The following is a 10,992-nucleotide window of genomic DNA, read 5'->3' on the forward strand; positions in this document are numbered from 1 at the left end:
TCTATTATGATTTCGTTCTGACGAGCAGAAAGAGTGAGTAAGTCGTTTGCGGTTTGGAAATAAAGTCTGTTGGTGTTGGGCTAGACTGGAAATAGGAGGTGACTAAGGAATCATCCGTGCCACTTTGTTATACGACACTTGTCCGTCCGGAAACACTTTGTTTGGATAACGACACTCGTTTCACTCGCTTAACGAATCAATTCAATGTAAAAAAACGAATCCAGAGAGAGCTCTTGTCTTGACAATTAACCTGGATTTTTTTTTTTTTTTTGGTTAGAAAGCCAAGTCCGGCCGGTGTACATTGAGGAGCTGCGAAGGAGAGACTGTGAGGAAAAGGACTGAGAAAACTGGTATCAGCATCACCACTGCACTGAGGTGCGTCCGCGGTGCGCGCGATCCCCTGCATGCAGCGCGAGCCTCGTCGCCGCGCGACCGCGCTCGTTGCCGCTGAGTTGCACCGCGCGTCGGGATCCGCTGTTTTGGGACCCTTGGGCCGACCCTAGGGTCACACTGACACCTACGGCGGGGCAAGCAGATCCAGGGTAAGGAGTGAGGGCTGTGCTGAGGTGGAGCACTCGGTCGTCGTGCAGGGCGTGCAGCAGTGCAGTCTCTCATGCATGGGAGGTGAAGCAAGAAGAAGAGGGGACTGGAAAAGCCCAGCAGAAGAAGAGGAAGAAGGGAAGCAGCTGCGGCTGCAGCACGTGTAGGAAAGAAAAAGGAGCGAGAGTCCTGGAGGATTTCATGGTACTGGAGCACTGAGGTAAGAAAGGTAGTGTGGAGAACACTGCCAGTAAACTCCAGCACATGATATTAGACCGGGATGGCTGTGTGATTCCGCACAATGCAAAACAACAAAGCCGGCGAGTGCATTCAAGAGAATAATAAACAGAAAATCTGTATCTGTGCCTAGCTGGTTGTGGAACGAAACTCTGTATGAGAGGATAGCCAGTTCCAGTCTTGCTTGTGACCTACTGAGAAGTCAATGGTTATCCACTTGGGAAAAGGAGAATAATTTTAATCACTATATGCAACATTTTCTATTGATTTAATGTTGTCTGGTGCTTGAGTATCTCCACAGTCAAATTCTGTGGTTCCTCTTTGTTATTGGAATAATGTCCTCTGTGTACATTTGCCAACTTATCTGAAACCTAGATATTGCTGAATGCTACATGTTTATGATAAAATGATGGAAATATGCAATTTTTTTTAAGGCGGAGTATACTTGTCAGAAGACTGACTGCAGTACTTGTAAAAAGACAAGAGAAAATATCACACATTGAGATCTGTATATAGTAAAGAGAAATAAGTTCAGTTAATACTGTAAGTACAATAAACATGCATTCAGATGCGGTGGAATTGTTTGTATATTTAGTCTTAAATTTAGATAAGTTTACACAAATTTTCAAAGTCCACAATTTTGTTGCATTTGCCCAATCAGGACAAGGAACCTGAGGAGTGTTAGAGCCACAGTACAGTTTAAAATATACACTGTACCAGTAAAACTGGATAGCTACACCCCTTCCCCCCAAAAAACATTAACAAAATTCTTCCTCCAAGACACACAGCTGCGCAAACAGAAACCTACCATCACTGGAGGAAAGTTCATGCTTTCACTGCAGCCTCCAAAAGTTTAACATCACTTCTGTTCAGTGCTATAGTTACAATATTTTCGTATTTGCTTAATTCTGACTAACATTTGAGTCTTGTACTGAAGTTCGCCAACTCTTCTCGAAATATTGCTGGTCTCTGTTGCATTGCTTTCACATGTATGAGTTGCCTCTTTCAGATGGAAAAAATTAAAAATATCAATTTGCTTTTACAGTGACCATCACATTATTTTTAAAACTAAATATTCATTTGTATTATTCATTAGTTTTTAATTATTTTATTGTACTAAGTATTATGATGCAGTGTAAATTGCCTTTTTTGCATCATGCAAATGGGATTTTAAATAAAGGTTTTTGTCAGTTTATTCTTCATCTCATAGTTAAACTAGCTTTGTCAAAACAGTTTGACATGATTAGATGTTCTCAACACAAACTTTCTTACAGGTGTAAAAATGTTGAGAAGTAAGTTTGAAATATTTACGCAAAATGCAGTATGATAGCATTGTACTTTCAGATAGTCTCCCCCCACGTCATTAAAGTCATAATGAGCAAGACCTTCTTGGTCAGTTTGCAATACAGTACATGGTTTCAGAATATTACTCTGAAGGGAGATGTATCTTTCCTCTGTTCAGCCCCAACATTGAAACAGCTCTGCTATGGATAAGGCTAAGCTTCCTCCATGGAATAGCTGGAGGGAACCGGGACCGAGCTGGCAATTGGATATTTCCAGCAGCACTGCTCTCCACACATTCCAGCCTGTTAGTGTTAGGGAGCCATCGAGCCCTGCCCAGCTGGAACCCATATTAGTGTGTGTCTGCTTGTTGCGCAATGTCTCGCTGCATACTCCGTGAACCCCACTGTGTGAGGAGGGGTCAGCATTCATGCGCCACACTCTGTCAAAGGTCACATCGTAATCAGTCTGCCATCCTGAACATGAACGCACGCACGCATACACATAGACACACACACTTGCATGCACAAAAATCTATCCTTTTCCAGACCACACAAGGTTTGTCTTCCCCAGAGAAATGCTGGTTGTGAGAGTGATAGCAGTTGTACTTTCTTGGCTGCTGTCACTTTGGTTTTGAAGGGTTGTGTTTGTGCGTAAAAGTGTGCGCGCGCACATTTGAGCTTGGATACCACATTGACGCAGAGAGTAAAGAAGCACAGATTTATGAGGAGTTGTTGCAGACTAGTGCCAAGGTACAGCCTAGAGGGTTGGGGTTTGCTGTGAGTGGTGGGAAGGGCCCCAAGTACCACACGAGGCTCTGAAACCTAAGTTTTTGGATTGAATCAAAACAACAACCTGCTTCAGTGTGTCTTGTGTCTGCTGCTTACCATTTTTATCAAAGACTGCCAACTGGCAGCGTTCTGTATGTCAGCAAATCATCAGGAGCACAGTGCCCTCTCAGGCAGTGAAAATGAATAAGTATGCTATATATGACTATGACAGCAGCTTAGTAATTTTTCAAAGCAAGAAGTCATTTTTATATGTATGATTTCTGAATATGTGCTTAGTGGTATTGGTTTAACTGGAGGGTTTTGATTTGAATAGCCATAAATATATAAAAGTAAAGTATTTTTCTCTTATTACTACTCTAAGAACTTTGCCCATGAGTCACTACCACATGAAATAAACAGTTTTCCGCTGTAATTTAATCGTAGTTGGCCTTTGGTCTCGTGCCCATGCACAAAGATGAACACATGCTGTGAATGTGTGTGGCTGCTGAGCTGTTTTTGAAATGTTTCAATATGAGAGCATTGAGTGACTGAGAGCTTGGATTTGGTGCCCTGATATAAGAACAACAGTCGATGCTGAGCTAGGTTTCTTCAAGCACTCCCCCGGCAGGGCATTCTGCCCGACAGTAAGAGCCGCACTGTGCCCTGTGGGACCTGCGGTGACTCCACAGCAGAACCGGTGCGTTACACAACTCCTATTGATGGAGTGCACTTTCTCAATAGTAACTCGGACCTTTAGCGGCACAGGTCTGCACAAACGTATATGTCTTTATTATAATATACTTTATTTTTCACATGTAGTGTTGTTACAAAAAGGGAAAATGCATATTTAGGAAATTCTTGATTTGAAGCTGTGTGTTTCAGAAATAATTACACAATCAGTCTTAATGAAAGAGTTCCTGAGAGAGTTGGATGACATCAATGTGTTTGCTCTTCTCTCTCCAAATTTACTTCAGAAATTATGAGCTGACCCCTGTAGTGTTGTCATGTTTTTTTTCTTGGTGGTAAACTGATCTTCAAAGAGTTTAATCCACATCATGGGTTAGAATGTGCACCACATGCATGCTTGGGCAGCCACAAATATGTATCATAGTAGAAACAGGAGACGGGGAGCTTGTGTGCAATCATGTGGTTATTTGGCAGAAAGGGTGTAGCACCTCCTGCAGGGATGAAGGTGTCTGTTTCAGTTGTCATGAGGATCACAAAATAATGAACAATTCACCATAGTAAACTAATTCATCTAAATATGCATTTTCATAGTAAACACAAAGCTGGAACTTCAAACAGAACATGGGATAATTTTGTTTCTTAGTCAGTGGGTTTCCTGTTCAGCATAATTTTAATAGTAAGAGTGAGTAAAAAGGGAGTTTTTTTTTTTTTTTTTTTCCCCCCACCAGGAACACTGCATACATTGCATTTAGCCTTACCATGTCTTTTAGCTTGCTTAAAATGAAGCACATTTCCCCCAGATTACTACTGCTTAGGCTCTGCAAAGTAGAAAAGAGACAATAATGTATATATGTATTAGGCAATATATGTATTAGTTAGTTGCCCTCCAGTTGTTTACGACTCATGGCGACCCTATGTGTAACAGAGCGAAATGTCACCTGGTCTTGCACCACATGCCTGATCATTCCAACATTTGCATTCATTGCTATAGCAATTGTTTCAATCCATCGTATTGAAGGTCTTCCTCTTTTTCCTTGACCCTCGACTTTATCAAACATGATGTCCTTTGTCTTTTCTGACAATGTGCCCGAAGTATGAGAGTCTAAGTCTCATTATCTTTGCCTCTAAGGAACATTTTGGTTGTATCCCTTCTAACACTGATTTATTTGTTCTTCTGGCAGTCCATGGTATTTTCAGTATTACAATATTTGATGCATTTGAGTTGCCATAATTATATTTGTCTTCCTTTTTTGATGTCCAGCTTTCACAAGCATATGAGACGATTGAAAAGACCAAGGTGTGAACCAAACGCACCTTTGTTTTTAAAGTGATGTCTTTACTGCTGAAAACTTTATACAAGTCTTTTCAGCAGATCTTCCCAGTGCAATACATCTTTTAATTCCTTGGTTGCTACTTCCCTGAACATTGATTATTGATCCAAGTAGAATGAAATCAGTGACGACTTCAGTTTCTTCTCCATTTATTATGACATTGTTTTTTGGTCCATTTCTGAGAATCTTTGTCTTCATTACATTTAGATCTAGTCCATATTGCTGACTACAGTCTTAATCTTTGTAAGCAAGTGCTTCAAGTTTTCTTCATTTCCAGCAAGCAAAGTTGTATCATCTGCATATCGTAGGTTATTAATGAGTCTTCCACCAATTCTGATGCTACATTCTTCTTCATACAGTCCAGCTTCTCACATTTGTTCGGCATGCAAGTTGAATAAGTATAGTGAAAGTGTACAACCTTGCCGCACACCTTTTTCAATTTTGAACCACTCAGTATCACCGTTAACTCTTCTGTCTCGATCTGTGTACAGATATATGGATTAGCACTCCGTTATGTTAACGCCTGTACAATGCTGACAGTAAGTAACCACCTTGTCCTTTTTGACTCTTTGTATGAAACCTTGTTCATATTTTTATTTTTAATTATTTTGAGGAATATAGTTTTTGCTTAGGGGGTGCAGTGGGTATGGCCCGGTCCTGCTTTCTGGCGGGTCTGTGGTTCGAGTCTTGCTTGGGGTGCCTTGCAATGGACTGGCGTCCTGTCCTGGGTGTGTCCCCTCCCTCTCCGGCCTGACAGCCTTCGTTGCTGGGTTAGGCTCTGGCTCGCCGCGACCCTGCTCGGGACAAGTGGTTTCAGTCAGTGTGTGTTTTTGCTTATACAGCACTGCTGAACTGAAGTTGACAGTTGTGATTTTTTTACAAAATTTTCTTTATCTCATAGTAGTAATCTTCATTGTAGATCATAGTAGTCTGAGTTACATTTATTCATTTAGCACACGCTTTTCTCCGAAGTGACGTACATCTCATAGAAGATACAATGTGTGCATTACATTATCAGACAGAGACTTAGATGCTGACACGTGATTCTTCAGTGCAGTTAGTTTCTTTCCACCATATAAATCAATGTTCATCACACGAGTAGCTGCATAAAACTTAATCCGAATATCCATGAGTCTTGATCACCTTGCTAGTAATTTTTTTTGGAGATATATATAAACATTTACATGATGTAAGAGACAGGGAGGAAATCATCAGAAATTCTTAATTTCCCTTGAGTTGGGGGAAAAAAAATCAATTGGTTACACTTTAAACCTTAGGCAACAGACAGCATCTTTGCCTAGTAGAAGTTGTGTGTCCTTGTGTCCTTGGTGGGCACAGTGGCACACCAAGTATTGCTGCTGTCTTGCAGCACCTGGGTGGTGCGAGAGAGCGTGGGTTTGATCCCTGCTCAGTCTGTTAATTAAATCATTATGTACAGTATGAGCACTTTTGTTTCATGGGACCTCTTTGCTCATACCAAAGACATCTCTTTGGACAGCAGAAACCCCACACTTTGTAGATTTGGATCCCCTTGTTGTAAGGTTGAGGATGATGCTGTCAACAGTGTGAAATGGGTGTCAGCAGGCAATGCGGAACAACAGATAGCAGTCCGCTCAATCCAGAAATAGGGAAACAGTATGGATTTTTCCATTGCTTTTGGAGGTCTAATTTTAAGCATACAGCTGAGTGCTCTAGACTGTCAATTGAGGAGGAGAGAGCCAGAACGACTGGACTGTGTTTGTGACTCTGTTAGCACATCTGTTTACTATTTTCACTCACCTGCATACTAGTTCCACCAATGTGAGTTGGCAGTCACTTGCACAGCAGAAACAAGGCTCTGAAAACATTCAACCAAAGTACATCCTGTTTGTAATCAAAGCTTGTGGGCTAGAAGAGCTTGAGGACAGAGCAACATTCCCTTGAAGGTACAATATAAATGACTGTCTCCTTCTGCCCATTTCATTTCTGCTTCATGGGTTGAGGCAGGTCAGCAGGAGAGCTGGTAGGAAGTGCTTGTTGAGCCAGTGGACACATCTGATGCTGATATGCCTCCCCACACTGGCAACATTGCTCTCATGCTGCTGAAGTCCAGCACTGTTTGGCTTGGCATCCCACTTTGTTTGTCTAACCTGTTGGTTGAACAGGACTTTATTTCAGACTCTCTTATGTATACATTAATAGCAGAGCACTATGGCATTGAGCAGCTAACCTTCCTTACTCTTTACTTGCCTTCTCTCACCAAGGTTTTTTGTGGCAAGTACAAAAAGCTGGACATGATGATGTTAAGGGGCCCTTTAAAGCTTTTACTGTAGCATTTCAAAGCATAGCAGGTAATTTTAAGAACATGCTTTGTCAGAAAAGTAAAAAAAATTACTAAACAATGGACAAGCATATTTACTGAAGGATATACAAGTGAAAATGTCTGAATGGAAACTATATTCTCTGGCATTCCTTTATGTATCTAAGGAATCCCATCTGTGTAAAGTGATTAATGGTAATCAGTTAGAATCCATATCCCCAAAGAGCACTTGAATTTTAAAAAAAAAACTCTTGACTCCTGTGTTAGGCACTGTTTTGAGTCATTTCTTGATAGGTACAGCTTGCATGAGCCAGAACGTAATGGTTAAGGAAAACTCAGGTGGACTAATGGCTATTTGCTCTGTACATAGGCGCCACAACTCCAAGTCTGGCAAGGACCCAGCTCAGTTAAGTAATTAAGTCTCCATAAAGCCAGCTGATTCAAGTTGTAATACAATTAGCAACTGAACTAGCCGATGGAGACCCCTCTATCAACTGTTGTACAGCTGTCTGCAAATATGTACTTGTGTACGTTTGTGTTTCTACAAACACAAAATGGAAAATATGTGAAAGAGCATTGGAGATTATTATTTAGGTAATCATTAAAGGCTTGCATCCCCTCCCTGCTGCATTAAAAACAGATGCTGTCTGTCTGACTGTCTGCATCTGTGCTGATGTCAGTTCAGCCTTCTGTATTTGTGTGTGCTTGTGTGTGTTTCTATATGCATGTGCCCATACTGGTGATGTCTGGCACACCGCAGTAGGAATACCATGGTTGTCACAACACCCCTTTGGGTTATAAAAAAAAATTGACTCGATAAAGAGGTTCATTTGATACCTCTAATTTGACCTACAAGGCATTTCTGCTCATTTATGAGGACCTCATCTGGATTTCACATGGCTCCCAACAGCTGAGTGGTCTCAGACCGGAGCCACCATGCAGCCATCTTCAGTGTTATAGTTTACCTTGTGCTGTGTAAAGTTGTCAACCTCCATTACCCCTTGTTTGTTAGATTCACCTGTTATAATGTCAGTAATCATGGGCCCTGTTTTGTCTGTCCTAACTGTCAGCTGGCTCAACAAGTGCCAGTTCACTGACATTGTTTTAATTGATTTCTTTAGCTTTTTTGCATTAGTGGTCATATCAATACATGAACACTGAACATGAAATGTAAGGATATTTTGTTGGTCAGTGCTTATCAAGCATTCAGTGCAAAATAGCTTTAAAAGAGCTGCATGGTAATGAAACTTTGTAAGACTAGGATAAATGAGTGAGTTTTGGGAAAACAAATGTGTACAAATTACCATTGTAACTAATAGTAATTACATCTATTTATGAAAATGCACCTTAAGTATTTTTCTGGAACGAATTACATTCATGTGTTGGAAAGTCTGTGCTTCACATTCACAATTTTACTGAAATCGAAGGGCTTAAGTAGAGTACTGTGAAAGATTAAGTACATCATTGAAACTTATTCTTATATTCCCTTGTGTGTGCGCATTTTGGAGTTAGCCTTCATCAATCTCAAACTGTATATTTCCAGCAAGTCTGAATGTACAGTACCCAAGCAAATAATCCGTTCAAATACAGATCGCAGAGTTCTGAGGCTCTTGCTATCATGGTTGTCACATGCTCCTTCAGCCTACACATGTATTTTGTGTGTGTGTGTGTGTGTGTGTGTGTGTGTGTGTATAAACAGTCTCAGTTCCTGGTGTATCGTAGCAGCAGCTTTCCTCTTTCCCATGCACCCACTCGTATTGCAGACAGCTCAAGCTGTCAATAAGCCGTTCACTGCCAGGTGGACAGCTGGACTTCCGTCTTCTCCTAGCTCAGCTTCTTTAAATGATTTTTCTTAAATTATACAAAATGAAGAAAACCCTATTGCTTACTTAACATTTTTGATAAAACTACAGTAGTGGCCATATATAGCTGCATTTAAAAAAGCATTATGAGTCTTTGTGGACTGTTTTATGTTTTAAATGTCACTAATTGCTAAGGTTGCACCGCAGGGGAGCCACCTCATTTGTTTTAGAACTATGAGATGCATTGAAAATGACTGATGCAATGTAACAGGGCACCTCCTGAATGTGTAGGTGGGAGTAGCAGTTTGTTCTGGTGGCTGCAGCACATTGGTTATGTCACACACTGAGAAGTTGGTGAATGCGACTGCAGTTCTCTGCGATAAGGTAGCTCACAGTGTCCAAGGATGGCACTCCATTGAGACTTAGGTGTTAGGACACACCCTTTGCTTTATCTAACATGAACAGGGGCATTTTTATCTGTTTCTGGCCTAATGGATAAGCAGGGCAAGCCTGTCTGTGTTTTTAAAAAAAAAAAAAAAAAAAAAGGCGATGTAGTTCTCAGTAGTCTTCTGTGTTGCTTGGCTTGATGTAAGTTAAATTAATGGTATATGAATATTGTACGTTATTTTGCATTCATCTCTTTGAAGATGAAGCACAACTTATACGCAGTATCTGCCTTTGCCTTTGTTTGATAGGGAAAAAACAAGGTTTTTTTTTTTTTTGGGCCACTGGGTGGCTTCAGTTGATATTTACACATTGAAAGGGTGACATGAGTACAGAGAGCAAGGGGAAACACACTGGGAGGGAACTTCCCCTCCCCTTTTTTGGCTGAGATCTGAAACACTGTGGTCATCTCACTAATTCCAAGGCCAGTGTTGCTAAGGCTTCTGCTTGGAGAGCACTCTGCACTCTGTGAAAGACCCATCTCCTGTCCCTGGCTTTCAGACCAGCTTCCATCTGTGCCAAAAGCACCAGAGGTCTTTCTCAGAGAGCATGGATAAAACACTGAATTTCTCATCTGTGCCAAGCAAGGCTGTCAAGCAGAATAGAGCCCTCACACTCTCACCAGTGTGAGAACCCAATGCATATGGTTTCTCCCAAGATCTGACAAGCTGCTACTGCCCTCTCCATAGTTAATGAGGCGTTAACTCAGTCTTCTGATTTCTGAGCTTGCCATTTTTCTTGTTGTTAGGCTGGTGTTGAAATAAATTAGGACCTTATTGTGCATTTTAATTAAGACGTTTTCTATAGCCATGTATTAACATTGCAGTGAGAAGTGACACACCCCCTATGTGCAGTACTGCAGTTGACCTATAGGCGTCGTTATAACCATTCATTCTCTTGTAGTTTATTTTGGGACATGAGCAGGGTTTATTGGGGGCCTGTAGACGGGCTTCGGCGTGTGCTTAAAGCGCGGGCTTATTTTGAAAATAACGCTAACAAAAGTTTAAGTAAAATTTTTTTACTGTACTAGCAAATTTCAGGGCAATATTTCCACTGAATGCATTTATAAACATCTTTGTGGAAGGGTCTATAGGTTTCATCATCAGGCCAGGGATGCACGGACTGGAAGGGGTTAAGCAGCTCTGGTGTAGATGGGGTGCACTGAACAATTTCCTGGCACTCCTAGAATATTATACGTTTTCTAGGACGTAACCAGGAGGAGACTAGCGGTAGCACAAGTGTACTTGTCTAAGAGTAGAAGAGAGGTAGAAGGCGCAGAAAGACGAGGTGACTGAAGCGCCCTTCTTCCGTCATGTCATTTGCCCGACGGCCCGGAGAGCTCGGTCAGCAGCGCTGCACCGTTTAATAATGCACACGATGCAGACAGAGCAATTGAAACTAAATGTAGTTCTTGTGGGCTTGACGAAAATATGAAAATTAGCGCTCGTCGAGTTGCATTGTGCCCGCTCACACCGCACGCACTGCAATGTCTTTTTTGTGTCCGATACCCCTGTGAGTTTATACCCTGGTCAGTATATTAGATTAGCACAGCATCCGAATGAAGGTAGGACGAAAACAGAATAGGACAGCCATGTTTTGAA

The sequence above is a fragment of the Scleropages formosus genome, chromosome 17 (assembly GCF_900964775.1).
Source record: "Scleropages formosus chromosome 17, fSclFor1.1, whole genome shotgun sequence".
Classification (NCBI taxonomy): Eukaryota; Metazoa; Chordata; class Actinopteri; order Osteoglossiformes; family Osteoglossidae; genus Scleropages; species Scleropages formosus.